The following is a 20905-nucleotide window of genomic DNA, read 5'->3' as shown; positions in this document are numbered from 1 at the left end:
CTATAAGGTTTAATTTTTGGTGCTCAAAATGTATCTCTCAAAGTTAGATTTACACGCACATGTAGATTCTTCAACTTATTTTAAGTTATTTATATATTAGTATTTTATATACATTTCTTCACTAATATTTTGTAACACTGATTATTGTTATTGTTTGTTCTCTCTCGCCCCCAGTGGCACAGTGGTATGTCTGCGGACTCGCACCACTAAAATTCGTGTTTTTAATACCCTTGGTGGGCAGAGCACCGACAGCCCATTGTGGACACCAACTCCTCATTGCAAAAGGGGCTGGGCGTGGCTGTTACATGTTGGACTGCGGATTGAGGTGTATTGAATGGCTGACTTCCTTCTGAGGGGTTCGCTGACCTGCCTATTTCGCCCTTGTTCGCATGTGGTAATGTCATTCAGGTTAAATTTTGATCCCAAGCAAATAATGGAGAAACAATTATTAAAATTACTACTACAAACGCGATAGATAGTTGATTTTTGCTTGCAATTAAATTGTGAATATGGAGGTCCCGGTGAGTTCTTAGTTTTTCTGGTTTTCAGGGTCGTATTAGAATAAATTTTTCATTGCCAATATTCGTAAGAATGTCGGAAATATAGTTTTGTTCATCACTATTCTTGATAATTAATAGAACATACACGTAACTTACAGCTGAATTTTTAAACGTGCTATGCATGTAGATAGAGGTGAATTAGTATGTTATAATATGTAACTGTCATAAACTGCAATCTGTCATGACCTTTGCACTATTGACTGTAATAAGATACAGTTCTAGTAGTAGAAACAACCTACATTCATATCTTAATATCCAAACAGGTTTGAGCATTCAGAAGTTACACCTAAAAAATGAAAATCTAATAGAGGTTGCACTTGCGCAATGGGAAGAAGTTACAAATGTTATGCAATATTAAATAAGCATGGCGTAATAATCAATCAATTTACTTCGACTTTGGTGAAAGAATGTACTTAAATGATAAAAATCCATCAAATTAACGCACGGGAGAGAGAAAGAGAAACAGGAAAAATTAACCGCAAATATGTAATTTTAAAAATCTTAGTTTGAAATAGGTAAAACGAAGAAAAGTGGGTCTGGTCAACGTCGCACATATGTTGGTGTTACTGGAAAAAATTTGGACCGGCGTGTGACCTGATTTATGTTTCGCTTAAAACTACGAACTGTCTGCGAATGACTAATCAAAATTGAAAATGATAGACTATTATTTCGTATGAAGCTACTTGAATGCTATCTGCGCTAGCCGTCCCTAATTTTAGAGTGATAGACTGAAGGTGAAGGCCACATTTTAACACAATTCACCATCAACTCTTCATTTAGTTTCTATTGACGAATTGTGGAATTGAATATCACTGTAGCAATTCTACGTCTGAAAGGGCGAACGTGTTCGCGGACGGGTTTACATCCCGCAACCTGAAGATTGAGGGTCGAGCGTTCTAATAGTCATGTCAGGCTATTAAGTTTGGCGAGTGAGATACACAGAGGCTTGCTACAAATATTTTTATTGTAAAGGATACGGTTTGTCAAGCGCACCTTTATCATGTACAATGCAATGAAATATGACTAAAGGAAGGTACTAAAAGGTTGAGCTAAAATGTCCAAAATATATCTTTTTTTAAAAAAAAAAAGTTTCCACTAACTTTGTTTTTATCTACCTCTTTTTACTTTGTTGTGGATGATCATTTTATAACAAGTTGGTTCTAAATTTCAAATTCTTTCAAATACTCATTCTTCTCTGTACGCTATTTCGTTGCTCGTTTTGGTTTGTTCAAAGTATTTAAGTTTTGCGTTACAGCTTCGTTGTTCGTATAATACAATTTTACGCTGTGGTCACAAAGTTAATTTCATTTTAAGATTGGCTTTATTGGATTGTGATTACTTTAAGTGCCCGTCTAATTTTTATTAGTTATGTTTTAAATATTTCGCATCCCAGGTAAACTGATTATGAAGTACAAATTATACATATGAATGATGATTTATAAATATGAGTTAGTCATGACTGATATATTTTTAAATAGCAGTATTTAACTTCGCGCTATTTTGTACGAATATTATGATTATTTACATTGTATTAAAACGGATTGACTAATTTTAACTTTGTTATACAAATAACATATCTAGGGTAAGAATATGTTTTATTGTGACCTTAAACGAAACTTTAGCCAATACTTCTTAGAGTGAAAGTATTTTAACGTAGAAGATACATTTTAGTATCGATTGGTTACTTTCCTTATCCATCATATTCCATTATATCTTTTAAAGAAGGAATATCTGTTACTAATCATGTATAAATGTTTTTTTGGTTTTTAATATTTAGTTAAGGTATTGTTTTCGTCTCAAGTGATAAATTACTTTTAAGAAATGATGTAATACTATAAAACATAGTATCTGTCTTTCGATCACGTAGTGATATAGCAACTTGTTACGTACTTTAAGTAGTTTGGCTTCCTGTCAGTTAGAAGTGAGTAGTCCATAACTGATCGAAAATTAAAGATGTATTTGGACTAAAATGTACAAAAAATGACCATTTCTTCGCAGTTTAAAACGTATCTTTGTTAAATCGCCGAGTTACGCCAGAAAATGTTTTCCAATGTCACAAAAAAAAAAAAGAAGCCTTCCCAGAACAACGAAATTTGACACCAATTTGCCTAATCGGTCACTCACTGATAAAGTATAGTTAAGACTAGAACATATGATACTCAAAACTGCAGGATCGACTTGGCTCTCAGTGAAACCAACCTTCCTTTAACAATGAAGAGGCGACAATTCCCCTTAATACCATCTTTTGTCATGACCTTGAAGAAATTTCAAAGACAGTCTTTCTGTATGGTTGGTGTATTTGTGCCAGAAACCATGTTTAGTCATAGACAATTTTACGTATATTTTATCAGAATTCGACATCAAGCTTGAAGTTGGTTTAGTGACGATAGCGGAAGTTGAATTCTATTCAACTCGTTTGAAGTGATTTAGGTCCAACTATGGCTCGATGGTTTCACTGTCGAAACGTGAAGCTGAGGTTGTGTGGTTTTACTTCAGAGTCAAACATTAACGTCGGAGTCACTGTTAAGTCAAACTATTCAGTCTATCGAGTATGTTTTACTTGGTTGTGTTCCCTCGATATAGGTAGGCTATTACTTCACAATTAGGAACGGATATCGCATAGCGTTGTGTACTTTATGCAAAATTCAATAAAACAACGAATTGGTTTAATTGAATCTTTACACTCTTATCTCAATAATATATGAGCACATTTTATAAATTTTTGAAAATGTTATTGAAAAATACTGTTAATTCAATTACATATTAATTCATGTTTCTCTGTTTGGTTTGTAACTTCTCCTACACTTTTGTAGATATAGGACCGAACTTGGAAGGCGGACTTGAAGTGACCTGAGATGGCCCTTATTTATATATCATATCCCTCATCAGGGGGTAGGAGCTAAAACGCGCCCTGAAGGCACCTAGAAGGAAGTTTTCGGGGCTGCCATCTTTGAAACTATGTTCATAATTCCACTCTTTAGATAATGGGACCATATGTGGACCACGTGTTCTTGTACAACGATACAATGGAGCCTCTGAGAATCGTGAGCTCAAGAGAATTGTTTCACTGGGGAGAATAGGGGAAGAAACGTATTTCCTATTACAATATAAGTGTAAAAATAAACAGAAAGGAGTAATTTTGCCTTTTCGTACAAGTGTGCAAATACGTAACGTGTAAGAAACACGTTACTGGGAAGCATCTTAGGTCGTGCGGTGAGGTAACGCTGAATATAACTAGTTGTCCGTAATTTTAAACTGAAAGACTAGAGGGAAGAGCGACGATTAACACCACTCACTGTTCTCTCTTAGGTTACCCAAATCAATTAAGATATGACTGCCACTTTTATAACACATCTACAGTCTCAAAGTACAAAGTTCATTAATAATCACAAACCACGGACTTTCTGAGCCAAATTTCACCACGCTAACTGCTTAACTACGCCCTCTCCCAATGAGAAAATGGTGATTCGATTGTCGCGGGTTCGAATCCCCGTTACACCAAACATGGTCGCCATTTCAGCCGTGGGGGCATTATAATGTGACGGTCAATCCCACTATTCATTGGGTGGTGATGACTAGCTGCTTTCCCTCTAATCTTACACCCCTAAATTAGGGACGGCTAGCACAGTCCTCGAATAGCTTTGCACGAAATTTAAAAACCAAACCCATTGAAAATGTATCCATAATCGTTTTTGTTTGTATATAAGGTTTCTTTTGTACAAAAGCCCGCCGCTGGGTCATTGATACGAGATTCGATTCCACGCGATGGACAAACTGTTATAGATATGTGTTGAAACAAACAGGCAAGCGAGAAAACGTAACTGATTCTAATGATTGGTTTTGAGGTTTATAATGACGTAAAATGAAATATTCTCTGTTTTTAAAGACGTAATAAAATAACCAACAATAACATTTTCCTGTTTACTACATCTATAAAGGATGTGGTGCCAAGATAGACGGTCTCGGAACTAGTAGTCACGCGTATCTCGGAGGAAGTGTAGCCCAAAGTGATAAAATAACAGTGCAAGTCTGTGCTTGAGTAGTCGCAAATTATAAATCACGCTTGACTGACATATTTATATTAAAAACAAAACCTCAAGTCTTCCTAGTGCAAATTTGATACCATGTCATTCTCGTTCCACGTTGGTACAAACAGGGAAGTACAGTACTCTAACCTTAAACAACGTCTTACGTAGCAATGTCCTCAGCAGATGATAAGTTAAGTGATAACTTTGACAACGAAAGAAAGGTAACTTGAAACAAGATCGATAGAGGGCGTTATTTGAAAATAAAAGACGTTAGACTGTTTGTTTGTTTTGAAATTTCGCGCAAAGCTACTCGGGGTTCATCTGCGCTAGCTGTCCCTAATTTAGCAGTGTAAGACTATAGGGAAGGCAGCTAGTCATCACCACTCACCGCCAAATTTTGGGCTACGCTTTTACCAACGAATAGTGGGATTGACCGAACATTATAACGCCCCCACGTCTGAAAGGGCGAGCATGTTTGGTGCTACGGGGACTCGAACCCGCGACCCTCAGATTATGGATCGAACGCCTTAACCCACCTGGCCATGCCGGACCAAGACTTTAGAAAGCAAAATTTTTATAGTGAATTTTTGAAGGTTATTCAGTTTTATAAATTTTTAACTTTAGAGTAGGATAACAAGAAAAATAACTGCATTTAGTAAGATTGGGAAATAAAACAGGTATAAGCTCTTAGTTTAGATTTTAGTAGTGTAACGTGTAGTATAACGTTAGATTAGGCTTATTTCGTATAGCGGTTCTTTAGGCTTTATTATAATTCAACTTGCAATGAGATTGTGAGACAAGTTAAATACATGGTTTTAACACATATAGCCGAAAAATTGGTTAATTGTTAGAGTTATACTTAAAACTGTTAACAACAGGTTAGTGGTATTGAGTGTTTATTATAATTAATACAAATTATACAATGGTTAAGACTAGTTTGGAGTTTAAGCATACCCAGCTTCTTTGGCGTGATAGGTACAATGAATGGATTCTATTTGGTTTGGACTCCTATGCACTTTAAAAGGAGCAAGTAGCGAGGATGTTTAATAATTTATATGGTGAATTTGCAGATTAGAGAATGTTGGAGGCTATACTCACTAAAGTTGAGGAAATAGAGAGAAGTATGAACTTTGAAATGACAGCAGGACTTCAAGAGAAGCCTAAGCTTTTACATGCAAAAGAGACATCAGCTAAGATTAACGATAACGTTCGGGAAGTTATAAAGGGCAGTATTAGGGTTAAAAGTAGTGAACTTCATGTTAGACCATATTCTATTGAGCAACATATTTCAGCCCTTGGTTTATGTAAACGAGGAACTATTGGAGGGAAGGAAAGCAAAAGGAATGAAATATGATGTGGATTATGAAGGCTCTAGTTAGAGGTGATTCCTTGATATGACATGTGGAATTAATAGTTTGTGGGGTAAATAATGATAAAAGAATTAATTATGCCATCCTAGGGTACAGGTGGAAGACAACTGATATAATGAAGGGAACAGGCAACAAGAGGTTGGTAAAAGCATTTAAAGATAAAGACCATAAATTAATTATGTCGTGGATACTACGGATAATTAATTGTGGGGATGAAATTTGAGAATGTCACTAGAGCTAAATGCTAAGTTAGAATTAATATGTAAGAATGTGCAAGCTATCTGGTTTGACTTGTGGGATCAGATCAGTGGGAGGAAGGAACTTTTTGGTATGGATGGTTTACATTTAAATAGGAAGGGGCTTGGCATGTTTACAAGGGCTATTAAGATAAGTTTTAAATTAAGAGTAGAGAGGGGTGAGAACAGATAAACTAAATGAAAAATTAAGATCTAGAGGAAAGATTAGCATAGGAAATCAGTATAAAAGTAGTTATAAGAATAAGCCTAATTGTTACTATTGTAATACTAGAAGTATAAGGAATAAAATGGTGGTTTTAGGGCACTGGTAGAAATAAAAGATTTTGTTATAATGGAAATAAATTAAAGATGGTTAAATGTAGATGATTTTGATGGTGGAAGTTTCTTTGAATTACATGGTTAGATTATTCACTAGGGACAGAGTAGTAAAGAAAGGTGGAAGAGTGGTTCTGTATATAAAGTGTGAGTTACATTTTATCGAAGTTGATAATATTAAGGAGATTGAATCTATTGGGGTTTTTGTTAGTGGATATCAAGGAGGAAGCTCTTGGATGGAATTTGTTACAAACCATCAGAAGAAGTGTTGAAATTATTGAGAAACTAATATATAAATGGTTGACAGCATGGAAATTGGGAAACACCTTGGTACAAGTGAATATTGCTGTATTAGGTTTGATGTCCTGCTGCATATGGAAATTGGAAATAGTTTGATTCTAAGTTTTAAAAAATAAAAATTTGAAGGAATACAATAAATGTTAATTGGGCAGCTGAGTTAAGTGGAGACATTGAGCAAATGTACAAAATTATAAATGTACTTGTTTTGAATATTGAATTTTTTTTTTTTTTTACAGAAAGAAAATGGTAGCTGTAAGTAAAAAACAAAACATGTTGGCTCCCAAAGGGAATGAGAGAGGAAATTAAAGAAAAGTCACAAATTTAAGAAATTTAAATTGTCTGGAATTATAGAATATTATAGAAAAATTAAGAAAGTTGATAAAGCAGGAAATTAAGACATCCAAAAGGATGTATGAAAAATATTTGTTTGAAAACAAAAATTAACAGTAAGGATTTTTGAAAGTATGAGATGTACAAAATGTTAAGATTGGGATAGGACCCTTGAGGGATAATAAAGAAAAGCTTGTATGTGAGGATTATGAAATACCTAGGTTTATTAAATTCTGCTTCTTTTTTTTTTTAGTTTTTTTACTAATGAAGAATTAAGCAGTATTTCTCATCCAGAGCAGTTGATAAACAATTGATTGAACAAGACAATTGCATAAATTCTGAACCTGTTAAAATAAAACTGGGAAATTTAAGGAATAAGGCTCCAGATAATATTTCCCCAAGGTCTTTAAAGGAGGTTAAGGATTGGATATGTGAATCACTTGCCACAGTTTTTGTAAGTCCTTGAATAGTAGACAAATGCCAACAGGTTGTAAATTAGTTGATGTCCCTTCTATCTTCAAGGGAGGTAGTCGAAGTTGTCCTAGTAATTGTGGGAAAACTTTTGAAGAGTATGATAAAAATACTTTGCAAAGCTGTTTAACAAAGTTTAGAAATTTTATCAGATGTTCAACATGGTTTCATTAAGGAAAAATCTTGCCTTACAAATTTTTCAACATGCTTTGAAAATGTTAATGCATATGTAGACAAGGGAAAAGGTGCGAGTTTAGTGCGCTTGAACTTTCAGAAGTCATTTGACAAAGTATCACATAAAAGAGTTTTAAAGAAACTCGTCTCTACAGGTGTGGGTGATTAACTAATTGATTGAATAAAAGTGTCTTGGTGGCCAAGCGTGTTAAGGCGTGCGACTCGTAATCTGAGGGTCGCTGGTTCGCAACCCCGTCGCGCCAAACATGCTCGCCCTTTCAGTTGGGGGGGGGGGCGTTATACTGTTACGATCAATCCCACTATTCGTTGGTAAAAGAGCAGCCCAACAGTTGGCGGTGGGTGATGATGACTAGCTGCCTTCCCTCTAGTCTTACACTGCTAAATTAGGGACGGCTAGCACAGATAGCCCTCGAGTAGCTTTGTGCGAAATTCTAAAACAAACAAACAAAAGTGTCTTGATGGAAGAAGGCAGAGGGTTGTTGTAAATGGGCTTCAGCCAAATTGGATAAATGTAGCAAGTGGTGTACCTCAGGACTCAATCTTAGGACCGTTGCTTTTTTATTTACATTAATAACTGTAACGGATTTACTGTTATACATTTATTTTAATAGCTACGTGTTTTTTTTGTTGTTTTTTTTCAATTTAATGCATATAACGTATATTGTTAAATGTCTATTGCTCAAGTCCCGCCTGTTATCTAAATTTATAATACATTTTGGAGTGTAAGAATCAACAATATGTTTTACGAAAACACTACTGTATCTTTGAATATTGTTGAACTTTCGAGAATCTCGCCTAATGAGTATAAAACCAAGCCGTAGCAAGACGCCAGGAGACAGTAATAAAATATTGTTGGTCAGCTACAGTTAGTATACTGTAAGCCTCGGAAGCTGTTATTGTGATTAACGCATATTAATTGGAAAATTACAGATATTTGACCAGGAACTTTTGTAGAGTGGAACATTTCGAAGTTAATTCACTAAGTTCGTAATGCTCCCAATCTACAAACGATGTCTTCGTATAGCTTCAGCGGAAAACTCGCATGAGAGCAGCAAGAGATACCTTACCTGTTAAGTAAGCTGTACCTTTATCAACATTGAATATTTGTTCGTCATGAGTCATCGATAAAATTATCAGTTCCAGACCTGATAAAAGACTGAGTATTGTTTGTAAAGCTCTTATATATATATATATATATATATATATATATATAAACCATCATTTGTAATAACCTTTATCAACTGTATTATTATTATTATTATTTGTATATTAAAATATACTTATGTTAAAAAAAAATTGTATCAATCTTGTTGGCAAATATAAATTTGATACATATTGACTTCTAAGTTTAAGTTCAAATTTCTGTTTATTTGAAATCGTAATACGTTAACATACATAACATAATAAATCGGTGATTTGTCCGAGATAAATTATAATACGTAACATGACATTAAATTAAGGAATGGTCAGTAAATTACTTAAACTTGCTTTTGATATCAAGGTATTTGGTGTTGCTGGCTGGGAAGAGAATGCTGCTGATTTACAAAAGGATATAGAGGGCAAATAAACTAACAAAGTTGATGGAAATGTACAAGGCGAAAGTGCTTAATATAATAATTTAAGGACTCGAAATGAATGTTTCACAAAACGTGGTACCGAGATGTGACACACTTGATTTATCAGTATGTTTTAATGTTTGTTTCATGATTGGTCAAAATAAGTCTCAAAACTCCACTAGTTGACTGTGCTGTTTAGAAGCTAACCTATGATGGTATTTATGCGGTACACTCAGTTACCCTGACTTCCTGTTCAGATAAGAGCAATAATTACAAAATAGCCAAAGGAATGACGCATACACACAGTGTCGCGGGGTAAATAATAACCTCTGACTTTATGTTGTCAGAAAAGAAGAGGGAACACTGTGTTGAATGAAATGAAAAAATCAATCTTTATTCATTGTAACGCAGCCACATCGACGAGTTCGCTGAACTATTAACGACTTTTTCTGGTCACATAACGATTATATTGGATTTTCCACATTCTTATAAAACACTTATCGTACCACAATATTTATCCAGTGTGACACGAAAGTCCAGAGGGAATGCTTATGCAAAAACAACAACAAAGTGAAAGTTGTTTAAAAATTAACGTCATGAAATACTTTTGTTATACATTAGCTAGTTTATCATCTAATGGGAAATTAGGTATGCTGGAAAATTCAGATAAAAATATTAAATTCAAGTGAGTGTGAAACGCTAAGTTTTGCACTAAAAATATTTCCTGTTAATTAGGTTCAAGTGTTGTTAACGTTTCAGTGCAAACAAAATGAGACTTGCCAAAGTGTAAAATTAACTTGTATATATAGCGAAAGCGTACCATTTTCAGGTTAAAAAAATTCTTGCTACAAGTTTGGCTACCAAGTGTAGTTTTTCAATTTTTTAACGAAATAATTTTTTTTTCCGGTATTGTAATTAATCGAGTGTTATAGGTAATCTGGAGTAAAATTAGTTATATGAAACTGTTTTAAAGTTTAATTAAATGATTCATGTAAGTCGAGTGTGTGTGTGTGTTTTTATATACCAAAGCTACATCGGGCTGAGTCCACCGAGGGGAATCGAACCCCTCATTTTAGCGTTGTAAATCTCTGGACTCGCCACTGACCCAAAGGGGGACATGCAAGTCGAAAGCGACGAATTTGTCTTGAAGGGACCTAGCCGATATTCAAAGCATTACGTTCCCAGTAGTTTACCGGCAAGCTTCATGGCTTATAACGCTAGAAATCTGGATTCGATCCCGAGACGGATAGGGCACAAGTAGTCCATTATACAGTTTTTTGCTCAGTGAAAGAAAAATAATGGGCCAGGTCACAGTTTTATAGTTTAGATGCCACACAGTTGCTCACGTGTCAACACGTCAAATGGATTTAGAATTGCAGTCATGCAAACTAAAATGCTTCATCTGGCAGGTATAGAAACTTGGCGTATTGATCTCTTATTAGGCAATTGGACGAGTGTGATTTGTGCAATGAAGGAGTATCGGATTGAGTGCCAAAGCAGTGGTCTTGAAGACAATAATTTGATGATTGTAAAATGTTATCGTAAGGAATATCGCAACCATTCCTCGCTTAGATGTATCGCGACAGTGTTGGAAAGCTGGTGAAACGCGCAAGAACACTACGAAGTGCTGTGTGTATTGAACACTTAGTGTTTGTTTGTCCTGTCTTCAGACTGCAGTCAGTGGACATGCACACATCTAAGAACATTTTCAGTTACAACGATAATACGCTATAATCACGTGAAAAAAACAACCAACCAACCAACAGCATTTCTAGTTGTCAAATTTCATTACAAGTTATACAGTTTTTATTTATTTCAGTTATATTAAGAAACTCCCCTCCACCCCACCCCCCTATAAGAGTAAAACATTGGCACAGAATGGGTGTGTATAAAGATAAACCAAAGATCAATAGATCATAATTTGGATAAGAGACGGAGCTTCGAATCGTTAACGTATGTGAAACATTAAGTAAGAAACGGACAAATTATTCCATTCCTTCGCAATGTAAACTGGCAGAAAGATGTAACCATGTGATGTTAAATCACAAGAGAAATAAGAAGGATGAAACAAATTGGTTGTACTTTATTATACCCAATATTTGGCTGGGAACTGGAGGCGTCACTGTTGTAATACTAGCCTGATGGAGAATTGAATAGAAAATTCACAACAGAAAACGTTTAAAGTGTACGCAGATAGCCCTCGAGTAGCTTTGCGCGAAGTTAAAAAAACAAACAAACAAACGTTAGGAATCTTATAACCAAAGAGAGGTTACAGATCCACAAATAATTTGCTACATAAACATTTTCGAGAATGTGTGCTAGCCGTCCCTAATTTAGTAGTGTAAGACTAGAGGGAAGGTAGCTACTCATCACCACCCACCGCTAGCTCTTGGGCTACTCTTTTACCAACGAATAATGGGATTGACTCTCACATTATAACGCCCCTAAGGCTGAAAGGGCGAGCATGTTTGGTGCGACGGAGATTCGAACCTGCGACCGTCAGATTACGAGTCGATGCCTTAACCCACCTGGCCACCAACATTTGTAAGTGTAGGGTTAAATACCTTTTTACCAAGTGACTAACTTTGTGGGTATCTTTGTTTTAGCTTAGAATGGACTTATCTTAGAGTTAGTGTGCTTAACACTCAATCTGGGGATCACGGGTTCGAACCCCATCACCATCACCGAATATGCTCCCCTTTCAGCCGTTAAGACGTTATAATATGAGGGTCAATCCCATTATTCGATTATAGCAGCTCAAGAGTTGGCAGTGAGTGGTGCTTACTAGTTGTTTCCCCATTTAGTCTACAACATCGAAATTAGAGACGCTAACGCAGGTAACACTTGAGTAACTTTGCACGCAGTTCAACAGAACACCTGTTTTTTTCAGAGTAAACAGATAGTTTACAAATAAATATTATTCTGCCGATAAATTATTATGATTGTTGAAATTTAACAACTTGGAAGGGGCCTTCTATAGTACGCTATACAAATTTTATTTTGACATTCAACCGCGGCTGAGTAGTTCATAGAATGGATCTGAGTTTCTCAAGTACAAACTTTTAGCTCATACCTCCGGCATCTCTTGACCGAGTTGTGGACTCGGGAGGTTAAACCCTTTCGATTGATGTTTTTGACCACACCCAAGGTGTCAATAGATGAAATTATTTTAGGCAGGATTAGAATAAATTAGATTTGAGAGTATGCTAGTAGAGATCTTGAGTAATAGAATTAAACAGGATACACGCGCGGATCACTCCGTGGTATCGCTGACGCACAAAAAATATGGATAACAGAATGGGGAAACACTCGTCTTGTAGATTTATTTATTCTGATCTTGCCTAAAAGAGTTTCAAATACCGCGGTTATTGAAATTTCCCTTTTGTTTTTCCAAGCTCAAGAAAAATTACTTGAGAATATAATTAAAGAAATTTGGTTTGCAATAAATATTAAATCTCCAGTTAAAAGAGTGTTAATGTTGCACGTTATATGAAAACAACAATTACGTATTTCCATTACAGTAATACCATTTTGTTAAAGGGAAATAATTTTTTCATTGTTTATATTTATCATATTATGTACAGCTCTTAGTTTGCCATGTTGCACTGCCAACCATAACTCAACAGAATCAAGAGGGTGTGGTGCGACCAAAAATGCTGTTTATTGCAGTGAAACGTTCTATTACAGGCACCATGTCCACCCCTAACAGAGTAGGTGATAATAATAAATGAAATGAGATGCTCTTAATGGAATGGACGTAACGTGTAATGAATTTAATAAAGTGGTAATTAAACATATTTGCTAAAAGATACCTACAAAATAATCTGAAAGCTTTAATGATTTTTGTATATTTGTTAATGGATATCTATTTGGTAATTCTGGGGATGGTGTCCATCTCTTTATAATCGTTGAACATGCTTTTACAATTTACAGGAAAAAATTAATAATTTCATTTCTCATGTCTAAAGGTTCAATCCCCTCAAAAATAGTTCCGTTCAATATAATAATGAAAGTATCCGAAAATTTCTGTTAACAGTTTATTTGTTCTTTGGACTGTAATTGATATTCTATCTCAAAACGACTAGTATGGGTATTAAAATTTTAATTCAAATAAAGTACTGAACAATGTTTCAACCTTCTTTGGTCATTTTCAAGGTAACAGAGTTTGCAATTTTGGGTTTAAGTTGTTGTATAAGTAAGGCTTCTTTAATTTTACGTTTGTTTATGTTTGTTTCTTTATTATACCTATATTAATAGAGTTTGCAATTGACTGTTGCTGGCGCATGTTAGGAACGAGAATATAAACGTGTACGTGACTATGGGGGGCGTTGCAGTATATTTTAAGTTATTAATTAATATAGGTTCAAAGGTGTTCCGTTATATTGGTTTAATTTTGGTTTGAGTTGTTATATAGGTAGGGCTTCTTTGACTTTGCTGCGTTTATTTATGTTTGTTTCCTTATTTAGTACTTGGGTGTTTTCTATGGTTATGTTGTGTTTATTTGATTTGCAGAGTTCAAAAACGTGTGAAAGGGTTTTTTTTTTATCTGAATCTGGTTTCCATTTTTCTTGTTTCTCAGATATAGAAGTCATGGCAGTTGTTGCATTGTATTTTATAAATGATGGTGTTGTATTTGTCAGTGTAGTTTTTACATAGTGTGGACTTTGGTTTTGTACCTGTTTTTTGAGTAAATTTGATGTTTACTGGAAAGTAGTGTTTTGTTAACTTTTTTTTTTTTCAAATGTTGGTTATGTTTTTCGCTGATATCGGGAATATATGGTATGCAGTAGTGTAAGGTTTTGTAGTTTGTTGTTTCTTGGGATTTGTTGTTGGTCTAGGTGTGTGGTTATAATTTTTCAGCGGTTTTTGGATGAAATTTGTTGATGTTGATGAAGTGTTGTTTTATTTTGTTGATTTCATCGTTAATTTTATCTGGTGACCATAGTTTTATGGCTGTGTTTATTTGGTTTCTTAATATGTCGTGTTTTTGTTTTGTTTCGTGTGCTGAGTCCAGTATTGGTGATTTTTCTGTGGATTTTTGTTTTGAATTGTGTATTGGTTCTCGTGCTCTTGAGGTTGAGAAATGCTATTTGGTTAGTTTTTTGTGTTCAGAGGTGAACTGAATGTTGGGGTGTATCGAGTTAACGTGGTTGAAAGAACTGTGTTTTGTAGATGTAATTCCAGCAATTGTATAGTCAACATATCTGTACCAGTATAGTGATGGATGTAAGGCTGAATTGTTCTCTAGTTTATTTTAACGATAGTTGTAACACCCAGACCAACCGTCTTGAGATACACTTTAATTCAGGTGGATTTTTCATCATCATAAATTTCATACATATTGTTTACAGGGTGGTGTGAGGGGTTAACGAAACTACGAATTTTTAAAGAAGTTCTTTGAACCTATGGCAATTACATAGGCTTAATAAAAATGACTAAATCTGAGATGATATTCTGATGTTCGTAGTCTGTAAACTATTTTATTTCATGTAAACGCATGTTGCTTATCAATATCATTTGTTGATGGTGGTTTATTTCCTTTCTGAGTCTGGCATGGCCAGGTGGGTTAGGGCGTTCCACTTGTAATCTAAGAGTCGCGGGTTCGAATCCCAGTCGCACCAAACATGCTCGCCCTCCCAGCCGTGGGGGTGTATAATGTGACGGTCAATCCCACTATTCGTTGGTAAAAGAATAGCCCTAGAGTTGGCGGTGGGTGGTGATGCCTTCCCTCTAGTCTTACACTGCTAAATTAGGGACGGCTAGCGCAGATAGCTCTTGAGTAGCTTTGCGCGAAATTCATAAAACAATTTCCTTTTTGGTTTTACTTCATTTATCTAACCTCACAAAAACAACAGTCGTTTATTATTAAACACTTTAAATAGTAAAACGAGCACCCATAAACGTGTTTGCTCCATAAAACTTTTTAAAAAACAATAAAAAAGATTGTTCTCAAACCTTTGGATAGTCAGAAGTGCCTTCCTGCCAATAAAGCACATAGTAAAAAGTTTGAGGAATTTTGCGTAAAGCTACATAAGAACGTTTTGAGCTTATACGCCCCTAATTTTGAACTAACGAACTGTAGAGAATGCAGCTGGACAACAGCACACATCGCCGATTCTTCGGCGACTCTTTTCTGGTCGAATATTGAGATTTCGTCGTCACTTTTGTAGCACGCCCACAGCCAGAGCCTTTTTATGGTTACGAACCACCAGCAATAAATCGATAAATTTTCACGTAATAAGAAAATGCAGGAAACAATAATCTTACTGATATTTCATTTCAAAGTGAATCGAACAAGACTTTCAAATAAATCTAACTTTATTCAAGCAAGCTCTCCATTTTTATGTACCACCATTACTGTTCTCGGATAAACCAAAAATAAAATTACCTATCCTAACGTAATACCATGACACGGGAATGGTGGTAGTTTAATGTACGGAGTAGACTTTAAAATTGCTTGTAAATATGTAAAAATCATAATATTCAAATAATGTACTGAAAACAAAGGGAAAGCAAACTAAATCAACATTGCATCTATGGCTTCCCGTTTCATAATCTGTGATGTTATTATATGAGATGCCCTGGGATATGTCGGTGAGTGTGTGTGTGTGTGTGTGTCTTGCAGATCGGACGCGGAGTCATTGACAGTTGTTAATATGAAGTTGTTTTTAAACATTTCAGATGTACACAAGATACTTAGGAATATTGTTGATGAAAAAAGAACTTGTAATGCTTATTATCCATCGAATATTCCATCATGACATTTTGTTAAACATTGTAGTTAAACAAATAGCTCGTGCTTTTATAGTAGTCAGTGTTATTATTTTCTTTTTAAATGATTACCAGTGAAAAGATGCCAGGATATCGGTGTGCGATAATTGAAAGCGTCTTAGGTTACTTCTTCATAGCGATGAGATATTAGTAGACGAATTAAACAAACCATAAATGTTACTATCAGAAATATCGCTTGTTTAAGGTGACATGTTTTATTGCGTGTTATTTTCGTCAGAAAATGGAGAAAACCTGATATTTGTTTTACGTTAGGAAAGAACAACACAAACCAATATTTTTAACACCTGTCAATGAGCCAACCCAACATATTTTAGTACTAAGCCTAGAATGATGAACAGGTGGTCATTCCAGAAACCGATGATTTGTTTGTTTGTTTGTTTGTTTTGCATTTTCACGCAAAGCTGCATGAGGGCTATTTGCACTAGCCCTTCCTAATTTAGCAGTGTAAGACTAGAAGGAAAGCAGCTTGTCATCACCACCCACCGCCAACTCTTGAGCTAATCTTTTATCAACGAATAGTAGGATTGACCGTAACATTATAACGCTCTCATGGCTGAAAATACGAGCAGATTACGAGTTTAGCGCCCTAACCACCTGACCTAGAAACCGATGACTTCGGATTATTTCGATGAATGAAGTTCGTCACAACACCTAACATGAAAACAACAAAATACGATTAAATATTAATGAAAATATGACAGGATGAAATCTGTTTCATTGCTACGCTGTCTGTATATTTACAAGATAAATTCTCCATGTTGGCTTTCGTGGCCTCGGGTCAAGTCATGGGTCCAGTCCAGCGACCTGACCTCAAAACAACCTAAACATTTCCAGAATGAGTCTTTTTTTTTTTGTTGTTGTTGTTGTTGTTCACAACAAGATGCCAGGCTGACTCGTGTAGTAGGTGCTGAATGATATTATCAAATCTACCTACTTCAATGTTAAATTATCAAAATTATTTTTAAACTTTTATTGTTTTTAAATGTCCAATAAATATAATTTCAAAGAAGTATATTAAAAATGTTGCATCCTTTTAGTCCCAACCAAATATGTTAGGCCGCAGATTCTTTCAATACAGAAAGAATGGTTAAGCTTCAGTTACTAGAAAAATTACATACAGAACTGTCAGTAACTGTTTTTTGATTGATGCAATTTAAAGTGGTGACATTATCGTTCTATTTTATTGAGGTTGGCCTAGCATGGCCTGGTAGTTAAGGCACTAAACTGAGAAATTGTGAATCACAGGATAAAATCTCGTCATTAAACCTTTCAGCCGTAGAGATATCATAATGTAACAGTCAATGACACTATTCTTTGATTTAAAGGAATGAAAAGCTCCAGAATTGTCTGGGGAAGGTGTTAACTAGCTGCCTTCCTTCTAGTCCACCATTTAAAAACTGGGAATGATTAGTACAGATAGCTATCAAGTAAGATTTACACGAAAGTAAAAAAACAAATAATAATAATAACAACAACAACAACAACAGAGTTGGAATTTTGGTTAGGGGAAAATTTGCTGTGTAAAACTTTGTTTTCTGCCTAGCAGAACACCATAGTCCAACTTGCATATCTTTAAACTATAATTCGCTCTAAAGGGTTATACGTGCATATCGTGTAGACAACGTTAAAGAAGTTTAATCAAAACGGTTTCAGTTATTTCTTATTTGTTTTCTTTGTGAATTCAGGATTCTGTGATTTAATTTATTCATTTACTTTATCAATCTTGTGTATCTCGTTACTTCCACTATCATGGCGTTCTTGTCAGTAACCAGTCACTTGTTGTATCAGTCGTTTATTTTACTTGGCATTTTTCTGTTGCGAACGTAAATAAATAAGCAATACCCAGTTACACACCCTAAGGGCCCAAACATCCTTCTGTGTAGATTTTGAACCAAGAACTTCAGTTGTATATCCCAGCTTGTGTCTTTATAACACAACATGAGGCTTCGTACACGAAGGATATACGTAGGTCGTAAACGGAAGAAATAAACGATAAATATGTGTATTATCAGTATCAAGAGAACTTTTTTGTATGTGTTTATGTAAATTGTACTTAAACAAGAAGGCCGCGACAGTTCTGTTCAGTACACTCCAAGCTCTGTGGAACAACCACCTTTAGTTTAAATTTAATTAACTGCTTTTGTTCTCGCTTATATTGTTAACGAAAAACACAGTGAAGGTTTTCAACTGAGGAAACAACGCTTTATAATTAGCGTATATAAAATGTATTAGCAACATGGATGAAGTCTTAGACTTCTCATTTGAACTTTAAGAAAAAATATCAAAACACATCCTGAGATTCGAATATTTTCTATCCGTATCAACTGAAATTGTAAGAATAATAATCAAGATGGGGCAGATATTATAGTTCTTCAAAACCTGTACTGTTGTTCACACTCTGGTTAAACTGAACTGTTCCAACTGCTTTATACAATTCCAGCATCATTTTCTTTGTTTTTTGCCTTCTCCTAATGGGGCATGTTGAACAGAATGAGAGCTGCCCCTTATTTTCTTCTGCCAAGAAATCCATAACTTGTGAAAAGGAAATCGTTTTCAATTCCTAAAAGAAACATTATTTTGAGTCTCTGATAAATAAGCTATACAATGGATAATTTTTGATTAAGATGAACGAATTTAGGACTTTTTTTTAATTTACAGACTCCTCAACATTAATAATTTGTGGTTAGATAATTAGATAACGGGTAACAGTTATGTGTTGTTGTTTTCATTTTTCTATAGATATTGGAAAAAAGACATGTATTTAAAACTATGCATCTTCAGTTCTTAATTTTTAATGTTTTTACCTTACCCAGGGTTTAATATGTAACTTAATTATAGAGCTCTTCAAAAGTTGAATCATGGTAAAAGAAAAACACGTAAGTTATAAACATTAGAAATTCTAGAACAAAGTAATCGATATGAATTGAAAAAAAAAACAAGTCAATCAGTCTTCGTTCCAGTTTTAATGTGCATCTATATGTGATGATAAGATTTGTGAAATGTGTGTTTTTCCTTTTTGACTGAAGCAGGCTGTTTTAGAACATTTTAGTTTTGTGAAGATACTCTTATTATGATAGTTTGTTTGAAGTCAAGCACACAAAAAAACTATACAATGGTCTATCTACGATTTGTCCACCACGGTTTCTTTCGTTGTAAGTCCGCAGATCTCTGTTATTCGGGGGAACCTTATTGGAATAGCTACTTGTTTGGGCCCGGCTCTCGTTAAGGCACTTGACTCGTAATCCGAGGGTCGCGGGTTCGAATCCCCGTCACACCAAGCATACTCGCCCTTTCAGCCGTGGGGGCGTTATGTGACGGTCAATTCCACTATTCATTGGTAAGAGTAGCTCAAGAGTTGGCGGTGGGTGGTGATGATTAGCTGCCTTTCATCTAGTATTACACTGCTAAATTAGGGACGGCTAGCGCAGATAGCCCTCGTGTAGCTTTGCGAGAAATTAAAAACAAACAAACAAAGCTACTTGTTGAAGTCATCAGTTCCCAAAACTTCGTATTATCAAACTTTCTAAGCATGAAAAAAACACCAACAATATTTTTTATCGTTTTATTAAAAATAATTTCACTTGTGTATGTTTTAACTCTGGCTGCATCTATTTAATTTAATTTTTTTTTGTCAAAAACTCAATCAACCTCCTGGCTCTATCATTAAAGCCAAGTTTATATGTGAGTAATAAAACATTGTTAATTTTAAAAGGGGGAATAGAGGTCGTTAGAATATTATACAAACGATTTTTAGGTAGCTTAAAGTGAAAATACATTTGCAAAAGCAAATAAAAAAATTAAACAAGCTTAACGATTGAGATATAGTGTTGACACTATATTCTAAATATTACAACTTTTAGTCAAACTGGTATTTATAGCTTGAGAAGACAATGCCAACACTGTATCAAACCCCAAGCCTCTGTTTACTTTTTTACGATTTCATTTTTACTTTCTTCTGTGGTCATTTTAGTGATCCCTATTTCCCTCTTTTCAATCAAGATTTTTAATAATCTTGTGTCTTTAGTTGTTTTATGTCCATCGAGGACATGGATCTGTAGGATAGCAATACTACCCTATTTGAAACAGTTTTGTTTAATGTGTTACGTAACTGGTGTATGATGTTCTCTCAGGAAACGATAAAAACCTTTGAATTGGCTTTATGCATATTTGTGTATTGCTCCTGTTATCATTGCCGTCAGGGGCGTAGCCAAGGTAGAGTTTTGGGTGGTTACCCCCCCCCCCCTCCATGGACTCAAACTTTTTTAGACAAGTTCAGTTGCCACCTGTGAAGTTTCATAAAGATCCGTGATTGCATTTGCATGGCAGATAATTTCACACAAAACAAATCGTCAAATGCAAATTTCTGATTGAACACTCTTTTAATACAGCAAGTTTTGTCAGAACTAGAGAAATACAATCGAATATCTATGAAAGGCTCAAACGCCTGTTAGTTCTTGCCAGGACATCTGCAACACAGTTTGGTTCAACTTTAATATCACGGTGAATGTATAATGAGGCCAGGCTATTCAATCGATCTTCAGTGGTGGTATTTCTCAAATACGTTTTGAGTCTTCTGAGAGTTTAAAACGAACGCTCCATTGAGCTCGTTGACAAAGACAGCGTGGCAAATACTTTCAACAGTCTAGAAATGACTGGGAACATTTCTGCATTGCACATTGCATATGCATCTATAACATTTTTTGGTCTGTTGTTCGCAAGTGATTTGTACCA

At 35.1% G+C, this 20905-nt stretch overlaps 1 protein-coding gene across 5 annotated transcripts in view; it reads left to right on the top strand.

Moving 5' to 3' along the window:
- The window catches only part of LOC143246230 (uncharacterized), a 59962-nt gene that overhangs the window by 3504 nt on the left and 35553 nt on the right, over positions 1 to 20905 (top strand). For 2 of the 5 annotated variants that reach the window (XM_076492591.1, XM_076492590.1), the window contains one exon: positions 175 to 394. The exons of the other annotated variants lie outside the window; for them this stretch is intronic. The gene's annotated coding sequence lies outside the window, so the exon portion shown is untranslated. The remainder of the gene's footprint in view (positions 1 to 174; positions 395 to 20905) is intronic. 5 annotated transcript variants of the gene reach the window in all.

The sequence above is a fragment of the Tachypleus tridentatus genome, chromosome 3 (genome assembly GCF_004210375.1).
Source record: "Tachypleus tridentatus isolate NWPU-2018 chromosome 3, ASM421037v1, whole genome shotgun sequence".
Classification (NCBI taxonomy): domain Eukaryota; kingdom Metazoa; phylum Arthropoda; class Merostomata; order Xiphosura; family Limulidae; genus Tachypleus; species Tachypleus tridentatus.
This window is presented reverse-complemented; position numbering and strand designations above follow the sequence as displayed.